The 20,658-nt window shown below is 38.7% G+C and overlaps 1 protein-coding gene across 14 annotated transcripts in view; it reads right to left on the bottom strand.

Moving 5' to 3' along the window:
- The window catches only part of SLC25A21 (solute carrier family 25 member 21), a 463,129-nt gene that overhangs the window by 357,091 nt on the left and 85,380 nt on the right, over positions 1-20,658 (bottom strand). For 2 of the 14 annotated variants that reach the window (XR_004958935.1, XM_036256725.1), the window contains exons 19-21: positions 8,689-8,816; positions 3,926-4,081; positions 2,290-2,383 (exon numbers count right to left, since the gene is read on the bottom strand). The exons of 8 other annotated variants lie outside the window; for them this stretch is intronic. The gene's annotated coding sequence lies outside the window, so the exon portion shown is untranslated. Of the gene's footprint in view, positions 1-2,285; positions 2,384-3,386; positions 3,535-3,925; positions 4,082-5,428; positions 5,444-8,688; positions 8,817-20,658 lie in introns of those variants that run through there. 4 more of the 14 variants (XR_004958936.1, XR_004958937.1, XR_004958938.1 and 1 more) reach the window with 4 other exon arrangements.

The following is a 20,658-nucleotide window of genomic DNA, read 5'->3' as shown; positions in this document are numbered from 1 at the left end:
GTCCATCTAAAATCACTTGAGTTTCCTGGGAACTGAGAAGCCACTGCCATCTTATCCGGGGCCACTTCTGTATTTCGTACTTTGCATTTTGCCTCTTGTTCACTTTCTCAGCTCCCACTCTAAGGGGTCACTGATCCCTTGGGCTCATTAAATTTCTGGCTTGAACTATGTGGAGTGATTAATGGTGGTGAACCTGGTACATGTTGAGGTCATCGTGCTGAGCATCCTGTATGTCATCGACAAACACAGCAGTGCACATCCACCGACTCGCTTTTCCCCTTCGCGACTGTAATTTATTCATCCCACAGTACACTCAACCATCTGCTCGTTATTTTTCCTTTAAGCATTATTTTCTTCTATTGGCTAAGCCAGGGCACAGGTGAAAAGTGGTACGAAGCAAAGGGAAGTTGCTGTTGTTGGACACAGGAGGGGTGAGTTGAGCTCCCCAGGAGCAAGAGCATTCAGCTCCACAAAAAGGGGCCTAACTATATTGTCGAATACTTAAATCCCTGTCTAATAGGAGCGTTTGGGCCAGGCCCAATCATAACTAGCTAAGGCTAGACCCCTGGGGTGAGGAGTGTAAAGCTGGGGAATTTTAAGCATCCTTAAGAGTAGCACTGTAATAAACTGATGCTCTGAATCTTTGCTAGAGTCTGTGCAAAACTGGGCTATAAATTTTACATTTGGCTAAATGACTCATAAAGAAACACCCACCTGATTTCAGACATGGATTTTTGGCAGTCAGGGCACTCGCTAAATTAGCTATGGTTCTATTTTTAACTGCTTTCTTTCTCTACCTAAAATACAATGATTCTATCTGTACAGTTTTACAACTATACCCTCTACTGTTGCTTATTAGACCATCTCTTGGGCTGTGAGATTACTTCTTTTTTAAATACCCAAAACGCTGGAATACATTTTATTTTTTATTTTATCTATAAACTTCTGGCCCCGTAAGCTCTTTGTCACAAAAGAAACTATAATAAATACTTTATCAAAATGTATTTCAGCTTGTTGGTACTAGAACGATCTCTGTTATTACAGAGTGATAAAAATATAAAAACACTTTTTCTTCAGGAGGAGTTGAAGTATCTCTTGTCTGGGGAGGTCCAGTGTTGACTTGAGGAACTTTGGTCAAGCTGGTATTTGACCTTTGGCAGAAGGCTGCCCTGGGTCTTATATTCTCAACAAACTGGGCCCAAGACAATAGTGTGCTTTATAGCCTAGAGTCTGATCAGTGTGTTTCTCCAAGGAAGACCTCAAGCTGAAAAGCCAACATGCCTGACAAGCACCGTCAAGGTACCAAGGGCATAAGCAGTAGACATTGGAAAACAAATGGAAAAGCACACACAGCTACATCTGGAATCCTAATGGGCCGCCAATGGTTCCCAGCTAAAGGAAGAATTACCCGTGTTATTTTATCATCCCTTGCGCTAACTTTGCTGTTTATGTACAGCAATAAATGATTTTTTAAAAACATATTTGGGTCATTATGTCATATACCACCAGCAAGTAAGGTTGTTTTATTGTGCTTGGAGTCAAAATACACTGCTGTACCCAGATGGACGGGAAGTTTAAAATCTCTCGTCCTTCTGTATTCATTCCTCTTGAATAAATGAGTTAAGTTTTTAAAAGGGAAATTGAGAATTTTTATGGCTTCTACTCCCACCTCACCAGTAAAATTTGCACCAGTATTTTTCTACCCAGCAAAGGTGCTTGGCCAATGATAACACAAAATAGTAATGCAGAAAGCCAAACAGCTTCCAACCAACAGGAAATGCCAGAGATTTTTTTTTAACTCTTTTAGCAAGTTGGATTCTTCTGCCAAGGCTGTGCTATAACCAAAAAGTAACTGAAAATCAGAAATATAAAGTGAAATCCAGAGGTTCAAACTGACTCTTCCCAGGCAATGATATGTGGATTTCTTCCTTCCTTTCTGGTTACTGCGGGCATTTAAAAAAGACACCTGCCCTGTTAACTCCTTTGTCATACATGCCCAACATTTACCAACAAGATGAAATATTTTCATGGTTTAAAAAAATTCCAAAATGCCTACCTCTTTATAATGTATTGTTGCGCATGCTATTCAATCAATGATCTGGTTGGTTTCTTTCCCTACCTTTTCCAAAATTTGAAATCTCAAGTCACGCAGATCTGCTTCCATTTCATTATTAACCAAGGAAATTTGTTTTTCACATGAATAAAGTTAAGGACTTTATACATCAAGGGAGGGAAAAGAAGAGGAAAGGCTAAGAAAAGCAGATGTTCAGGCATGACTGACCCACCTACCCAGAGAACTGGTTCTTGTGTGTTTGGTTTCTGACGCAGAGGATGCTGGCTTTCCTGTTTACTTAGCTAGCCCTGTCCCTGGTTTACAGGTGGCCTGGAAAGAAGATTTAGGAAATGTTTTCTCTCTCCATAAATGAACATCAAATTATTTTACAATGTGCCCTGGTACATACATCATGACAGGTTGGAAGCTAACGACAATCTCAAAGCAGAGGTGAGGGTGGGGGTTGGGAGCGGGAAGGGTGGCTGAGCACTGAGGGACATTGTGAGGTCCATGGCTTCAGAGTTCTCGGTGAAACAAATTGTTTTAACGATTTCAAACATTTACTAAGAGATGTCATTTTGCTCTTTAGCCTGGCACACCTTCCTCGTCCCCCTCTTTGGCAGAATTCCAAGTTCTGATTACTCTTGCAACGTAACAGACTTTAATTTTTCATAAAACTCCCTTTAGTATACACTACTGAGTTCCCCAAAACCATCACCACAATTTTCCTTTTGCTACCAATTATCTGTCTTCTAAAAAAAAGCAGTTAACTGCCCAGTCAGTGTGGCTCAGGGGACTGAGCATCTTCCCATGGACTGAGAGGTCCTGGTTCTATTCCCGGTCAGGGCACATGCCCAGGTTGTGGGCTCAATCCCCAATGGGAGGTGTGCAGGAGGCAGCTGATTTCTCACATCCATGTTTCTATCTCTCTCTCCTTTCCTTTCTAAATAAATAAATAAATAAATAAATAAATCCTATTTAAAAAAAAAACAAAAACAGAATTTGATTTAAAATTTTACCCAAATCCTCTCCACAGGGAAAGCCTAAACCCACCAGCATTGCTTTCAAATGAAGAAGCTATTACTGGATAATTTATCAACTAAGGCTAGTGTTTCATCTCCTTTTTCTCCCTCTTTCATGCTAATTACATCCATCTTTTCCTTTTGTTCAATTAACAATTTGTTTTCAAAAACATCAGGGGTGCTTTCTTTCCTTTTTTCTTGCTCATGTTCTGAGCCTGTCTCCCTGACACATTTCTAGCTTACATTTCAGCAGTATCTGATTCGCATCATATTTCACATTTCCAGAGAATTTCAGAGTCACTTGCTCCTACCTCGACATTCGCTCAGCCCAGAAGTCTTCACAGATCATCTATGTCAACTCGTGTCCCTCCTCCTTCAGAGTGCTGCCAGAAATCATCTCCCAAACTAACCCCATGTGGCTTTGTTCAACCGAATAACTTCAGCAATACTGTCTGCACACTGACAGGAGAAATCACTTAGGAAGATGTTTCGATATGCTGCAGATGTTTTCTATTTTTTCCATGAGTCTTCTGCTCCTGTTATTTTGTTTTCCCATTTGCATATATCTTCTTGTTCTAATGTAAACTTAAAGCTTCTAGTGGATATGGAAAGATTGTATAATCTAATACTTTTTGTGTATTTCTTGAGTTCTCTGTTCTGTGTTCGCTATATTCTATAAAGGGAAGTCAAGACATATGGCTACCTGACTGATCTGAGTCTGAAATAGCTTTTCTGGCTATCATGCTCTTTGGTCTGGTATAGCTAAGCATATCTTAAATGACTACTCACTAGGTGTATTAGTCACATCCACTGGACTCAAGATTTCTGAGGTGACATAGGGTATACGCACCTTCTATTTGCCAGTATAAAATGAAGACTAATAGAGCTGGAAAATTATAAGCTGAAAATGTTGTGGTTTTTTTTGCCTCTTGCCTCCACTTCAGAATTTGTGAGAGTCCTTTCTCCTTTCCCAAACTTGGGTAATACGTGCCTTCTTGATGTATAACTTCTCCAGTAAAAACAGCAAGATGTGATATTATTTAAACTTTAAAATTATCACAAAAAATATTCACTCTTTTTTTTTTTTTTAATCCTCACCCGAGGACATTTTTCCATTTTTTGTTCAGGTAGAGTGGGAGGGAGAGAGAGGAAGGGAGAGAGAGAGAGAAACATCGATGTGAAAGGAACACATCGCGTGGCTGCCACCCGCACAACCGACCAGGGCCGGGGACAAACTGCAACCGAGGTACATGCCCTTAGCAGGAACCGAACCTGGGTCTCTCAGGACCGCAGGCCAATGCTCTAACTGCTGAGCCAAACCGGCCAGGGCAAAATATTCACTCTTTTAAGAGTTTTCCATTTTAGACCTCGCTTCTTATTATGAAATAAAGTATCCCAAGAGAGAACAGTTTAGAGAATCTTCAGAAAATGAGAAAAATAGTGGGGTGGGGGTGTTTTGGATTTTATAGACTGTAGAGTGAACTTGCTTTAGTTTTGGGAGGCACTTTTCTCAATAAGGGACTGGTAGAGCTTGTGACTTTCCATTTCCTTAACACAGAAACTTCCATGCCTGAAGAGTCACAGATACCAGATGTCCTATACTCCCAATCTGGCCTGGGTCTCCTAGTACCAAGGCCATCCATACACCTCCCTTACCCCACAACCACATGGACCAGGGGTGTGCCCTTCCCCAGTCCCCTCTTGGCTTCTTCTAGAAAATAATACATTATCCTGTGTTTCAGTTACTCCAAACAATCGAATCTGAAACCAGGGAAGCAGGGAAGAGCGGCTAAGTAGTAATCAGGTGAGGTACAATGACAGTAAGGTGGGGGTGGGGACCAGCAGCCCAAGTACACACATGGTTCCACTGTGAAAGCACCAGGGTAATTAGCAGATCTAATCCTGCCTATTTGCCCCAGTCCCTTAGAACGTGTCTAAATGAAGTTTAAAGACATTCATTGAAACAGTCATTCCTCTGCCTTATTGGCATTATTAATTGATATGCAATAAACAGCATATACAGGGGTGGGCAAAAGTAGGCTTAGAGTTGTTAATAAAAATACGTAATACAATAATTAATAATAATACAAGAATCAACTGCATTTCACGTACTCACTACAATAAACTTACTTTAGCCCACCCCTGTGTTTAAAATGTACAACTTGAGCCCTGGCTGGTTTTGCTCAGTGGTTAGAGTGTTGGCTCACAGACTGGGGAGTCCTGGGTTCGACTCCTGCAAGGGTACATACCTTGGTTGCAGTTTGTCCCTGACCCCAGATGGGGTTGTGCAGGTGGCAACCAATCGATGTGTTGCTCTCACGTCGATGTTTCTCTCTGTCTCTTCCTCCCTCTCTCCCTCTCGCTCTATCTGAAGATAAATGCAAAAATAACCTCAGGTGAGAATACAAAATAAATAAAATAAAATGTACAACTTGATAATTTTTGACATTTATATACATTTGTGAAAACATTACAAGTCAAGATACTGATGAACATATTCATCACCCTGCAAAGTATCCACATCCCCTTTGTTATCCCTCCCTCCCACTCCTGCCTCTCCCCAGGCAACCACTGATTTGTTTTCTGTCACTACAGATTAATTTTTATCTTCCACAATTTTACATAAGTAGAATCCCATTGTATGTGCCCTTTTTTGTCTAATTTCTTTCACTCAGCACAATTATTCAGAGATTCACCCATGTTATGGTATGTAGTTGCATGTATCACTCGTATGTTTGCTTTTGTTGCTGAGTAGTCTTCCATTGTATGGATGTGCCTATCAGAGAGGCATCTACTGAGCCCCTTCTGTGTGGCAGGTACTGTGCTAGACAGTGGAATATATAGTCACTAAAGGCTAAGTTCCAGCCCTCAAGGATGTATTTGGTGTCTAATATAGAGACAGAAAAGTAACTTAACAGTTATAGTAAAGTTTGATCTGTGCTGTAAAGAGGTAAACACAGGGCTTTTGGAGCCTCAGCAAAGACCACGTACATCAGACATGGGGGAGGTTCAGCAAAGCCTCTTGGAGGAACAGTGCTTGAGGTGCGTGTTGGTGAATAGGCAGAAATGTATTGCAAAGAGCTACAAGTAGTTCTATATGCTTGGCATGGTGGGGATAGATGAAGCTAGTTAGAAAAACCTTTAATGCTAGTTAAGAAACAAATTATATGTTGAAATTTATTAAAGGCATTTAAACAGCAGTTGAATGACATCATTAAATTTATTTTTTACTGTGGAAGACGACAAGGCCAGAGACAGGAAGACCAATTAAAAGGCTATCAAAGTAGACTGTATGAGAGGGGATGGAGGCTTAGGAGAGGGGATGGAGGCTTAGGCTCAGGTGGTAGATGTGGAGACTGGAAAGACCAAAAAGGAAATGATAGAGACAGAGGAAAGAACTCTAAGTATGTGATTGACTAAATGTGTGGGGAAGAGTCCAGTATATTTCACAGGTGAGGCCTGAGCAACTAGGTAAATAGACAATGATTAGGAAGTGAAAGTAGGGTTGGGGAAGATGACAAATTCATTCTAATATTTGAGTTCAAGGTTGTGTGAGACATTCAAGGGAGAAGTGCAGAATTTAGGTGGATGTAAATGTGGGTTTAGACTGTGAAGTTTGGAGATGAAGACATACTTTTCCTCATACTTGCAGGCTTGAAGGAGAAAGAGCATAGACAACGGAAAAGAACAAAAGGCTTAAAATGCAGCTCTGGGAAAGACTGCGGGGGGGGGGGGGGGGAATTAGCGCATGTATCTTATGCATTTCTTTTTGCTACTTAATTAGCTTGTAAGTCCTGAAGGAAAAGGCTTTGCCTTAAACTTTTCAGTAACTCGGTGCCTCTGACAGAGAAGGGGTTCAGAACTAATTCATTATTTGCAAATTAGGAATATGGTCAGTCTTGGTCTCTGAGAGACTGATCCATGTGACGTACTAAAATGTTGAAGCAATTGGTTTGTGAGGGGTAGGGCATGAGTTCTCACCACCAACACACAGTTGTGATCAATTTCTGTTGAGTAGGAGCCACACTGCTAGTTACAGAATTTTCTGATATTTGATTACATATATAAAGGGGAACAGTGCTTCCAGCTTCAAATCCAGAAAGGTGACTTCAACAGAACCCACGATGGTCAAGGGCAGCACTGGATTTAAATATATAGCTAAGCACAAATTCAGACAGCATGCCGAAAATCCAATTTTGCCATTTTTTCCCATATCATGCAGAACTTAGCAGGTGACAATTTAAATACAGTTTTGTTTAGATGATTAAGAATCCCAATTCTCTCAGCAGCACCACCACCAAAACTAGGAAAGCTTCCTACTCCAAATTAAATCTGAAGATTGTAAATATTCTTTCTTTAAACTAGACTAAGTTGAGGTAAATGAGTATAAGAAGGTAAGGAAAACTTCAGTAAATCAGTCCTCATTTTCACACTACGTCAAGTGGAGAAGCTGGGAGTTAAGCAATTTCTGCTGAGGAAAGTACTTCCCATGTAACATTCTTCCTCCATGATCTCTCCCCCATATATATTAAGGGATAACCTTTACTTGCCATAGAAAAACAGACACGTGAATTCAATACTCTCAGTTTGTTGATATGTTTTTAAAGCTGGTGAGCAAATAGAGTGCAGAATGTGAAATTTTTTTTGCTTCAACTGCCACATGGCTAGCTGGAAGCCGAGTTCAGGACATAGCAAACTGTCTTTTCTGATTTCCAAGAAAAGCAAAAATATTAAGTTATGTTGAGGGAGAAAAAATTCTTATTCTTGATATCATCAAACTGTTGTTTCCAAAATGCCCTCCAATTTCTTCTAGGTAGAGAACTTTACAAATGAAATAAAAACAAATGTAATTTTACCATCTCCAAAAGATGACTAACAATTTTCAAAGGAATTTCTTAGACTCTCTAATTTTTTTGGAGTTTCTTTTTTAAAATAGAAGACAACAATGTAGTTTGAGTTCCAAGTACACTTCCTAACTCTTTACAGAAATGTCATTTTGATATAACTTGATTTAAAAAATGTAATATGGCAAAATCTTTCTGAAGAAGATAAATTAAGAGAATATTCATTGTATTTCAAAAGCATTCTTTATATTACTAGACTCTTTAAAATACTATCCTCTTCAACAAACTTCAAAAATATTGATTTATCAAACTTTTGTTCATACAGCCTTTAGGGAAACACATGTATTGTGTAATCCAAGGCATGTGTGAATATTTTTTTTAAAACATAACAATGAGTCCATGATACTCAAGCTATCATTTTCTTCTGTTTCCCTTTACATCTTCCATTTCCTTCTAACATGCCAGAGCCTATCAACTCTATACCACCAGGAGATATTTTTTCCTGCTCTCCAGTCATATATTTTACTCCTTATAACACCATCACCATTTTTAAACCTCTAGAAAGCCAAATTTGATGCATTCAGGACTGACAGCATCACTCCATTTTCCAAACACTATTCCCCTTCTAAGTCCTGTTGAACCACCATGAACAGTAAGTCAGGAACCTGGGGTCATCTGTAAATCTACCACACCTTTAACCACAGATATAATTCAAGTCCTGTTACTTTCCACCTCCTTAATATTAGGAAAATGCATCCACTTCTCTCACCTCTCCACTTTTCATCTTAGTTCAGACCAACTCCACTCTCCTGACACAAATGCACAGCCAACTATCCAGTTGTACTCTTCTCTAATCTTCTCCTCATATCACAGCCAATGGTCTTGTAAACTGAAAATCTAAGTAAATCTGCTTAAATTATTTTTATAATTTTAATTTAATTTTTTCATTTTCTTTTTTAATTATAGTCGACACAAAATATTATATTAGTTTCAGTTATACAGCATAGTGGTTAGATATTTAATACCTTATGAAGTGATCACCCCAAATACATCTAGTACCCATCTGACACCACACATAGTTATTGCAATATTATCGACTATATTCCCTATGTTGCACTATACATGTCTGTGACTGTTTTTATAACTGGCAATTTGTACTTCTTAATCTTTCACCTTTTGCACCCATACCCTCAACTCCCCTCCCATATGGTGACCATGAATTTGTTCTCTATATCTATGAGTTTGTTTCTGTTTTGTTTGTTTGTTTTCCAGATTCCACATGTAAGTAGAATCATATAGTATTTGTCTTTCTCTGTCTGACTTACTTTACTTAGCATAATACCCATGTTGTCACAAATTATGAGTTCATTCTTTTTATGGCCAAGTAATATTCCATTGCATATATGTACCACATCTTCATTTTCCATTCATCTATTGATGGACACTTTGGTTGCTTCTATGTCTTGGCTATCATTGGTAAAGATGCGAAGAAAAAGGAAGCCTTGTGCACTGTTGGTGGGATTGTAATTAGTGCAGCCACTATGTGAAACTGTGTGGAGGTCCCTCAAAATTTTAAAAATAGAACAATCATATGACCCAGCAATTCCACATCTGGATACTCAGCCAAAGAAATTTAAAAAACTAATTTAAAAAGATATATGCACCCCCATGCTCATTGCAGCATTATTTACAATAGCCTTTTTCTACTCCTCCCCATATTCCTGTCTGAGCTTCAACCACACAAAGCTACCTGCAGCCCCTTGTGCGAACCCTCACTGTCCCTTCAGTTGTTCTGCCTAAAATGAATTTGTGACTCTCTTAAACTCTTTCCCAACTACTTCTGCTTACTTGCCCTTGATGTCTCATTTCAGGATGTCACCTTTACAGAATGCTTCTTCTAACTAGTCTCTACCCCTTACATACAGAAGACAGTGCCCCTCCTACGTGCTCTGGAAGTCCCTGTGGTTACCCAGACTACAACACTTATCCCCCTTTATTGTAATTACTTGTTAACTTGCCTGTCTCCTCCTTTAGACTACCAGCTTCTTGGAGGTAGGGACTGTGCCTTTCTTTCATTACCTCCCCAGTGCCAAAAACAAAGTCTAACACACAGTAGACACTCAGCAGTTAGAGGAATAAATAAAAGTATGTAAAAAAAAAAAAGACATAAGCCAAGGATGAAAGGAAAATTTCCCCATTTTGTTATTCATGGTATTTTTAATTCTATGTATTTTAACATTTCTTTTTTATATAACATCATGATCTTAGTTTCCCAACATATAAAAATTTTAAAACAAAAATACAAAATGTTAATTTTGCATTACTTATTTGAACACAAACATAAGCAGATATATTTATATATATATATTATATATGTATATATATACATATGTGTGTGTATATATACACACATGTGTGTGTATATATGTGTGTGTGTATATATATACACATACATATATATATTTATATATATATATATATAATATACCTGCTTATGTTTGTGTTCAAATAAGTAATACAAAATTAACATTTTGTATTTTTGTTTTAAAATTGTTGAAAAATATATATATGTATGTGTGTGTATATCTATATATACACACACATACATATATATATTTCCCAAACATTATCCCAACAGAAAAGCCTTTCCTTTATAAAAAAAAATAAATAAATATGAAGATGACCAAGATATAAAACATTAAACAGAATATCGGGGAGATGAAAAGGAAGACACTCTTGTTCCCTACTACCTCTCCCCACAGCCTTCTGCTCCTAAAATGCCAGGGAGTCCATGGATCATAGGTTTAAAACTACTTGTTTGTGAGATCTCCAAATACCCCTTTCAAATCTGAACTTACATGATTCTAAAATTTACAAACATTTCTGTGTATGCAATTCTCTAGAGAAGAAAGGCTAAATAATCAAATTTCTTTTCTGGCACTTTCCAGGGAATATGACAGTGTGTGGTGTAATACAGGTGTGTTTTAAATTACCACTGTTATGAAGGAGAGATCTCTGGGAATCATTATCATAGAATTAATGGAATCTATAATGTTTTTGTAATTATTTTTTTAATCCATTACTTTCCATTATTTAAAGGAGTCTGTGAGAGCATGTATAGTTGAAAGAAAAGACCAACTGCAGGGAAAAAACTTCACTAACATTTCAAAATTGGAAAGTGAAGAGAGTGCATTTCATGGAGAACCACAAAATAATGACAGGAACTCAGTTTGAAGAAACCCCAAGACATTCAGAGACTCAAAGTAATGAGTTTAATTCCCCAAAGTCTCAAGCAGTTTCCACCCCAGGGTAACAAAAACAAGAACTCATGTTTGTTTGTCTTGGAATCTCCATTTGGAACTGGAAGGTCAGGCTCTGAACAGCAAAGCCATTGTTCAACGTCACTCATACTGATCATGGTGCAGCACCTGACGAGGAATTAGGAAACCTGGGTTCTCCATCTGACTCTCTGATCAACTCACTCTGGGGTTTTTGAAGAGACCCAGTTTCTCCACTCTAGAGCATCTGTGAAATGATCTTTCCCCTCTGGATGATGGAGGAATTACAGGAATTATGTCATGCCCCAGTACTTGGAAATATGCTAAAGATGGCCATGCTGATACTTTACTACCAATGCTTTCATTTCAATACTAAAAATAACAAGTTATCACTTTACTGAAGGATTAATCTGTGCCAGGACCTAGTTTAAATGCTTTACATAAATTTGTTTGCTTAATCCTTACAACAACTCTGTTAGTTAGGTATATTATAATCTTCATGTTGCAAATGATGCAGCAAAAATTATAAAGAAATTGAGTAACTTGCCGAAAGTCCCACAGCTAGTCAGGGCAGATCGCTAATGCAGGTGGTCTGCCCTCACTGTCTCACCACAGAAGCTGTCAAGTTTTCCCAGACCTATCACTAAGAATAGGAAGGCCAGAGCATATATGATGTCTTAGTTGCCTGTCTAATCCAGTGATTTTCAACCAGTGTGCTACAAGAATTTCTAAAACATGCAATACCTGACTGTTTAGTCAGGGGCACTGACCTCTTTTCCCTGAGATTGTCAAATAAAAATTTTTAAAATGACAACCTCCAACACAACAATAGTTGTCTGGCATAAATGAATAAAAATTATAACTATTTTTTGTCAGATCAGCAAAAAATATATTTGTTGGTGTGCTGCAGAATTTTAGTAATTAGTTTGTGTGTGCCATGAAATAAAAAAGGTTGAAAATCACTGGTCTAATCAGATTAACTGGTTTACTCGAAAACTGTTATAGACTATGACATATAGTGTCCTTACATTTTTCTCTTCCCCTAAAGAAGGATGCTAATGCTTTGCATCATGTAGATAGTTGGGGGAAAGGGTTTTAAATAGCTTCAAAATGGCATTTTTAACTAAGTTGAACTACCTCAATACACATGTTTTTAGAAGTCATTTAGGGACTTCTGGTCAAGATGGCAATAGAGGTAAATGCAATACTCGAATTCTCCCACAACCACATCAAAATGACAACTAAACTACAGAAAAATCATCCTTCAGAACAGCCTGAAATCTAGATGAATATAAGTGCTACAACTAAGAATTAAAAGAAGCCACATGGAGACTGGTAGAAGGGGCAGAGATGTGGAATGGGTTGGTCCCACACCCACATGTGGTAGATAAAAATCAGGAGCACCCCCCTTCCCAAGGAGTAAGGGTCCCAGCCCCACACCCATCCTCCCAGCCCAGGGTTCAAGAGCCAGGAAGAGTAGTCTCCATAACTTCTGGCTGTAAAAATCAGCAGCGATGGAGGCTGAGGGAGATGGGAGAGGAAGGCTTCTTGAGTCCCAGGCAGTTCCTCTTAAAGGGTTCATGCACAGACTTACTCAGACTCACTCCCTCTGAGCTCCAGCACTGGGCAGCAGCTTGAAAGGAACCAGGGACATATGAAAGGAACTGAATTGTCTGTTAGCAGAAGCCATTTTCCTCTTCTGAGATCTATCCCCCATAGAGCCAGCAGGAGGGTTCAATTTCTGAGTCTCCATCAACCTGGATCACACTGTTTGCCCTGACATTTTGATTTCCTGAAATCCCCACCTCAACCAACTTTCAGGGCCACCCATGTCATTTCCAGTGGCTTTTCCATACAAATGGCCTCTCATGCCTAATGCTTTGGACTTTCCTAAAATCTCTCAAACCAGCAGCATCTGGCCTCTGCATACCCTGTGCTTCTTGCTAAGTGACCTCATGCCCAACACTAGCAGCAGCTGGCTTTGGTTCACAGTTTGGCCTTTCCTAGGTACCTCTAAGCCCAATCACTTGTAGCTCATGCCAGGTGGCCCCAGGCTGGGCACAGGTGGTGGTTGACCTTGCTCTTCCCAGAAGGCCCAGAACCAGTGCACCTGGTGGACAGCTTTAGACCATGCTGGATTACAACCCTACTACTTCCATGAATGACACACTCAAGGGGCAGACTTGCTGAGTACCAAAACCCCACTGAAGCAAGCCTTACTCCATAGGGTCAACTCCTGCACAGCAGCTCCTTTGCTATAGTTGTAGGCAGTCCTTGAAGCCAATCAGCCTGAGGGATCAATCCCTCTCAGTGATACCAACAGCAATCAAGATTCAACTACAACAGGACAGTGCACACAAGGTTGCACCTGGAGTGCCCAACTCAGGTGACTGGGAAGGCTGTGCCACTAAGCCCTACAGGACAACTACTACACACGGCCATTCTACCAAGTCCAGGAGACACAGCAGCTCTACTTAATACATGAAAACATACATTAATATATCATTAATACATAGAAACAAACATAAGGAAGCAGCCAAAATGCGGACACAAAGAAACAAGTCCCAAGTGAAAGAACAGGAGATAACTCCAGAAAAAGATCTAAATAAAATGGAGGCAAGAAAACTACCAGATACAGAGTTCAAAAACAATTGTTATAAGGATGCTCAAGGAACTTAGTGAGAACTTCAACTGCATGGAAAAGGACACCGAATCCATAAAAAAGAACCAGTCATAAATGAAGGACACACTAACTTAAATTAAGAATAAATTACAGGGAATCAACAGTAGAGTAGATGAAGTCAAGAATCAATCAGCAACTTGGAACATAAGGAAACAGAAAATACCCAGTCAGAACAGCAAAAACAAAAATAAATCACCAAAAATGGAAATAGTATAAAGAGCCTCTGGGAAAACTTCAAGCATACCAACACTTATATCATGGGGGTGCCAGAAGGAGAAGAAAGAGAACAAGAAATCGAAAACCTATTTGAAAAAATAATGGCAGAAAACCTCCCTAACCTGGTGAGGGAACTAGACATACAAGTCAAGGAAGCTCAGAGAGTCCCAAACAAGATGAACCTAAAGAGGCTCACACCAGGACGCATCATAATTAAAATGCAAAAGGTTAAAGACAAAGAGAGAATCTTCAAAGCAGCAAGAGAAAAGCAGTTAGCTACCTACAAGGGAGGTCCCATAACACTGTCAGCTGATTTCTCAACATAAACTTTGCAGGCCAGAAGGGAGTGGCAAAAAATATTCAAAGCAATGTAAAGCAAGGATCAACAACCAAGATTACTCTACCCAACAAAACTATCATTTAGAATCAAAGGACATATAAAGGCCTTCCCAGACAAGAAAAAGCTAAAGGAGTTCATCACCACCCAACCACTATTATATAAAATTTTAAATGGTCTTTTTAAAGAATATGAATAATAAAATATAAAAAAATATGAACAATAAAATGGCTACTACAAACAAGTAAGTAGAACAAAAACAGGCTCATAGATACAGAGAATATTTTGATGGTTGCCAGATGGAAGGGGGTTGAGGAATGGGTGAAAAAGATGAAGGGATTATGAAGTACAAATTAGTTGTTACAGAATAGTCATGGGGATGTACAGTACAGCACAGGATATATAGTCAATAATATTCTAATAACTACGTATGGTGTCAGACGGGTATGAGATTTATCAGAGTGATAATTTAGTAAGTTATATAATGTCACATATAGTATTGTATGTCAACTGCAATTGAAAAATAAAACATGATTAAAGATTGCAAAAAAAAAAAATACACATGTCTTTGCAATAGAAAGGATTTGCAAGTGTTGTTAAATATTCCTCCCTACAATAATTTTAATAATAATGGCAAGTATTGAAGTTTCTGTTAGAGATACTTTGCAATTAATATCAAAGTGCAAACAAGGTAACAGATCGTAAAGTGAAACCTGTTGCAGAGTATTCTCTGATCAAGTTTGTATGAAGGAGATGTTGGGTTGATTTCATAAAATCTAAATACATTCCATGACTCTGCTCAGCCTTTACTTTTTTCCCTCCCCCACTAATTAAAAGTTATATAATCAGATTATATAGGATAGGGGATTCTTAAGTCCTAGCAGAAATAAGAAAACAATCGAAAATGTTGAAGGCAGTTGAAATGTAGAACTATTTCTGCCCCACACAATGCCCTGGTCCTATTCCCCAAAGGTTCAAAAGGTCTGTCTTAAATAGTACAATGGTATCTGAAACATTTGGCCCTATTGTAGTTTGTTTTAAGACATTGCAGTTCAAAAGCCTCTAAGCAACTACTGAGTTGCACTAATCGCAAAGAAATCTCTCATACAGGAAATATGAAAAAACTTAGAGTCTTCTTTCCAAGAGCTCAATAACTTCTAAAAGTAACAATGAGTCAAGAATTTGGAAAGGCATTGAGGCTAAAGAAACACATTGGCTGGGGATGTATTAACCCTAAACCAATATGGAAATCAATTCACATGAGTTTAAGAAGAGCACACTGCAGGCTAGAGGAAATAAAGTCTGGGTGTCAAGTCCAGATCCTTGGAATATGCAAATAAGACACTTTGTCCAGGCAACTGAGATATGTTTTGAAGTGTACATTTTGTGCAGGAAAACAATGAGAACTGATACTTATCAACTGCTGGGAAACCAGAACAAAGTCTGAAGTATGGAAGCATTAAGAAAAACATGACTTAAAGTGGCAGACCATGGACCACTGCAGAACTTTGCTAAGAGGCAAAAGCAGGAGGCTCTGTGTCTCACCAAATCCAGATGGTAATACAAAAATAAATGAATGAATGCTGAGTAATTATTTATCAAACAGCATAATCATTCCAGAAACACAGAAAATATGTAACATAACAAGAACTTTTAAATCAGTCCCAGCAGAGTTTTGAAATAGGGCAGTATAAGTTCAGATTGATTAAAAAACAAAATGCAATCTTGTGCTTTTGATCTGCCTTGCTCTTAGAAAATGAAAGTATTTTATCAATATCTATATATGGTGACAGAAAGCAAAACCTTTCCTGAATTTCATGCGAAGTAGATGCAGTTTTCAAGGTATTGCCCACTCTAGGCCAGCCTTCAAATGATCTTTACCAGGCTTATCAGGGACAACAAAATAAATATATTAATAGCACAGAATTGTAGTTGTTGAATTTCATACCATCCCTAAAAGGAATGTAAATTTTGGTTTGGCCATATTTTTAGGGGAAAAAAGGAAAAATTTAAAATTAATGTGGAACTCACCACAATTACCCAAAGAATGAAGACTCTTCATATTTTAGACAGAAAATTATTCTTTAAATACTTCTTTCCAGATCCTTTCACCAAGTTTTTCCATTGTTTACAATGTTTGTGTACCTATTTAGGCTCTTTTTAAAAATGACCACTACTTCTAGTCCTCCCTCAATAGATCTGAAAAGAAGCCAAGGAAAATCTTCAGGAAAAATGCTATCTCCCGAGAACTCATGAGAACCGTAACACATTTAGATTATGCAAGATTAAGGTAGACCGTACAAATATATATTTCTCCCAGCGGCTGTGTCATTTTTCATGTGCTAACCACCACTTTATAATAATGCGTAGGAAACTGCTGTCATCATAAACTAGGTCATGTGTCTCAATCAACTACTACCCAGGAAAGCTGTGGGCTTAGAGGCGGGGAAGAGGCAGCACAAACTTGCCACATCTTCCTTGTTTTCAATAAAAAGTGTAGTTCTGCACTCCAACGAGAAGGTGGCACCACCTGAAGAGATCTGCATTATTCAACAGACTTAAAAATGCGAAGTTTAAGGAGAAACATCTGTAACAAAAATAAATAAACTAATTAAATAAAAAAATAAAATAATATGTAAAAAAAAATGCAAAGCTTGTCTATAACCATAGATGTGTCGCTGTTACTTGCCTATGATATCTGACCGTTGAAATTTCCACAGAAAGGTCCAAACCTTCACTCTGGTATTAGTTGGATGAAAAAATACTTACCTAAATCCTCTGAGTCTCAGCTTCCTCATCCTTGAGACAACCTGTGAGCATGTCTGCCTCAGAGTTCTTGAGAAGAACAGGAAGCTAATGTCTGGTGAGCACTCTGACTTTTACAGGCTTGAATCTCAGTGAGAACCTTAGGTTTAGCCACTCAGACCAATAACTAGAGCAGCTATATCTTCTAGTTTTACCGTGCCAGCCTTAACTTCAGATAGTATATCCTCTTGTAGCCTTATAAACTAGCTATTTTCAACTCTGACTCACCTGTGGGGTGTTTGTTTTTAAAACATATTCTGGATCACTCCTCCTCCCTCCCACCCACCCACCCAAAAACCTTCTGAGTCAAGAACTGCAGGGGTAGGGTGAATGTAATTTTTATTTATTTTAAATCTCCACACAAGGTTATAAAGCAAGTAGGGTTAAGAACTACTAACATAACCTGCTAAATGTTCTTGAAACTCCACTGCTTCAACACACAGTAACTCAATAAATCAATTCAATAAGTTTTGCCAAAAAAAAAAAAAAAAGAAAAAATCAAATCATGAATAAAAAAAAGATTGAAAGCCATCATAGATCACAAAGGATTCAAGAATTATTAAAATAACAATAAAAGGTATACACTTTAGCCTGGTGTGGCTCAGTGGATTGTGAGCAGTCCCACTGACTGAGAGGTCCTGCTTTGAATCCCAGTCAGGGCACATGCCTGGGTCTCGGGCTTGATTTCCAGTAGGGGGTGTGCAGGAGGTGGCCAATCGATGTTTCTCTCTCACATTGATGTTTCTATCTCTCTCTCTTTAAAAACTAAAAAAAACCACATATTTTTAAAAAACAAAAGATACACACTTTAGACCAATGTTGGACAATAGATATATAATGAGCCATAATTGAGTCATATGTGTAATTTCTAATCTTCCAGTAGCCAATTTTTTTTAAAAAGTGAAATTAACACTATATCTCATTTACCATAACATATCCAATATAATCATTTCAACAAGTAATCAACACAAAAATTATTGAGATATTTTACATTTTTTATACTAAGTCTTTAAAAGCTAGCATATATTTTTCCTTAGAGCACAGCTCAATTTTAATGAGCAACATTTGCCACCTATGTTTCTGGTTTTCAAAATACTATATTAGGAGGATTCCAAAATGGCGGCAGAGTGAATGTAAGCTACACAGACCGTCTCCCAGGACCAAACTACAATTACAACTAAAACAGACAAATTGATAGGAAAAAGCAACAGAAAAGCAGCTTGGAGGACCATATAACCAGGGACACTGACTTGATCCTGGTAGGATTTCAGAGGCACGAGAGGGAGGCTGGGAGCCCACAGAGAGCAGCGACTTTAGCTGTGAGCAGTGCCCTTGGATTAAACTACCAAGTAGCTCCACAGCGCAGAGCCGGGACAGAGGCTAAAACAGCCACAGCCACTCACCTCTGGCTCTGGCAGAAGGAGGGCAGACTGGACTGGAACTGTGTGAGAACATGGGATTTGGAGGGGGCTTGGAGCTTTTGCTGAGTTGCAGCCACATAGGACGGTGGCCATCTTGCTCCTTCCCAGGGCTCTGGGGAGAGGCGGTGGCCCCTCCCTTGAGATTCAACCCCACCCTGTGGGCCATTGAAATGCAAATTGAGGCTCACTAACAACCAGCATCTGCTCCACCCTCAAGAAATCCCCTTACCCTGAGCACCTGAGAGTTTTTCATTCAACTGAGAACCCAAGGTTCTTCAAGTAACCGCTACTGATAGCCTCCTGGCAAAAAGCTGGAGGATAGCTGTACCATTCCTGGGCTAGCAACTCTAGCCAGGAAGGTGGGACTTGACAGTGTTGTTTAATGTGGGTCCTCCCTCGCTCATCCAAACCCAGGAAGGGAGACACAAACAGCAGAACACCAACACCCACAGGGAAAATTTGGCAGGCTCCAAAGCCCACTGTGATAGCCAAAATGGTGAAACACAGAAACAAAAGCCAAATGAAAGAACAAGAGACCTCTACCAAAGATGAGATAAATGTGGAGCATTTAAGCAAGTTAACAGAGCTAGAATTCAGAGCCATGACCTTGAGGAAGCTCAACAGCATGAGTAAGGACATAGAGATGTTGAAAATCAAACAATTGGAAATTAAAAACCACCAAGAAGAAATCAAGAATGATATATCAGAAATAAAGAACACATTGGAAGGTCTAAACAGCAGAGTAGAGGAAGCTGAGGACTGGATCAGTGAATTAGAAGACAGGGTAGAAAAAAAATCAACCAATCAGAAAACCAAAAGGAAAAAATGATTAAAAAACAGGAAGACAGCTTAAGAGAACTGTGGGACAACTGGAAATGTAATAATATTCGCATCATAGGAGACCCTGAAGAAGAAAATGACCAAGGGTTAGAGAATATATTCAAAGAAATAGTGACAGAAACTTCCCTAACTTGGTGAAGGAAGAAGGCATTCAAGAGCAAGAAGCACAGAGAGCGCCAAGTAAGAAGAACCCAAACAGGCCCATGCCAAGACACACAGTAATTAAAATGCCACAAATTCAAGACAAAGAGAGAATCCTAAAAGCAGCAAGAGAGGAGCAACAGGTTACCTACAAAGGAAACCCCATAAGGCTCTCAGCTGACTTCTCAACAGAAACACTACAGGCCAGAAGGGAATGGCATGAGGTAATCAAGGTCATGAAAAACAAGGATCTGAATCCAAGACTACTCTACCCAGCAAGGCTGTCATTCAAAATAGAAGGTCACATAAAGAGCTTCCCAGACAAAAAAAAATAAAAAAATAAAAAAAAAGACTAAGGGAATACATTAGCACCAAACCAGCACTGCAAGAAATGTTAAAAGGACTGCTGTAATTAGCAGGAGAAATAGGAAGAAAAATAGAACCACACTAAACAAAAATGGCAATAAATAAGTGCATATCAATAATCACCTTAAATGTAAATGGACTGAATGCTCCCATAAAAAGACACAGAATAGCTGATTGGATAAGAAAGCATAACTCATCTCTATGTTGTTTACAAAAGACCCACCTCACAACAAAAGACTCACATAGGTTGAAAATGAAGGGATGGAAAAAAATCTTCCAAGCAAATGGAAAGGAAAAATAAAACTGGGGTAGCAATACTCATATCTGATAAAATAGATTTCAAAATGAAAGCCATAACTAGAGACAAAGAAGGTCGCTACATAATATTGAAAGAATCTATCCAACAAAAAGATAAAACCTTGATAAACATATATGCACCCAATATAGGAGCACCAAAATATATTAAAAATCTTCTGGAGGACATCAGAGGAGAAATCGACAGCAATACAGTCACAGCAGGGGATTTCAACACCCTGCTGACATCACTGGATAGATCCTCTAGACAAAAAATTAGCAAGGAAACAGAGACTCTACATGAAGCACTAGAACAAATGGATTTAATAGATATCTACAGAGAATTACACCCCAAAAC

This window comes from Molossus molossus, unplaced genomic scaffold, assembly GCF_014108415.1.
Source record: "Molossus molossus isolate mMolMol1 unplaced genomic scaffold, mMolMol1.p scaffold_m16_p_1, whole genome shotgun sequence".
In the NCBI taxonomy this organism is placed as follows: Eukaryota; Metazoa; Chordata; class Mammalia; order Chiroptera; family Molossidae; genus Molossus; species Molossus molossus.
Note: the sequence above shows the minus strand (reverse complement) of the source record. Positions and strands in the feature narration are given on the sequence as shown.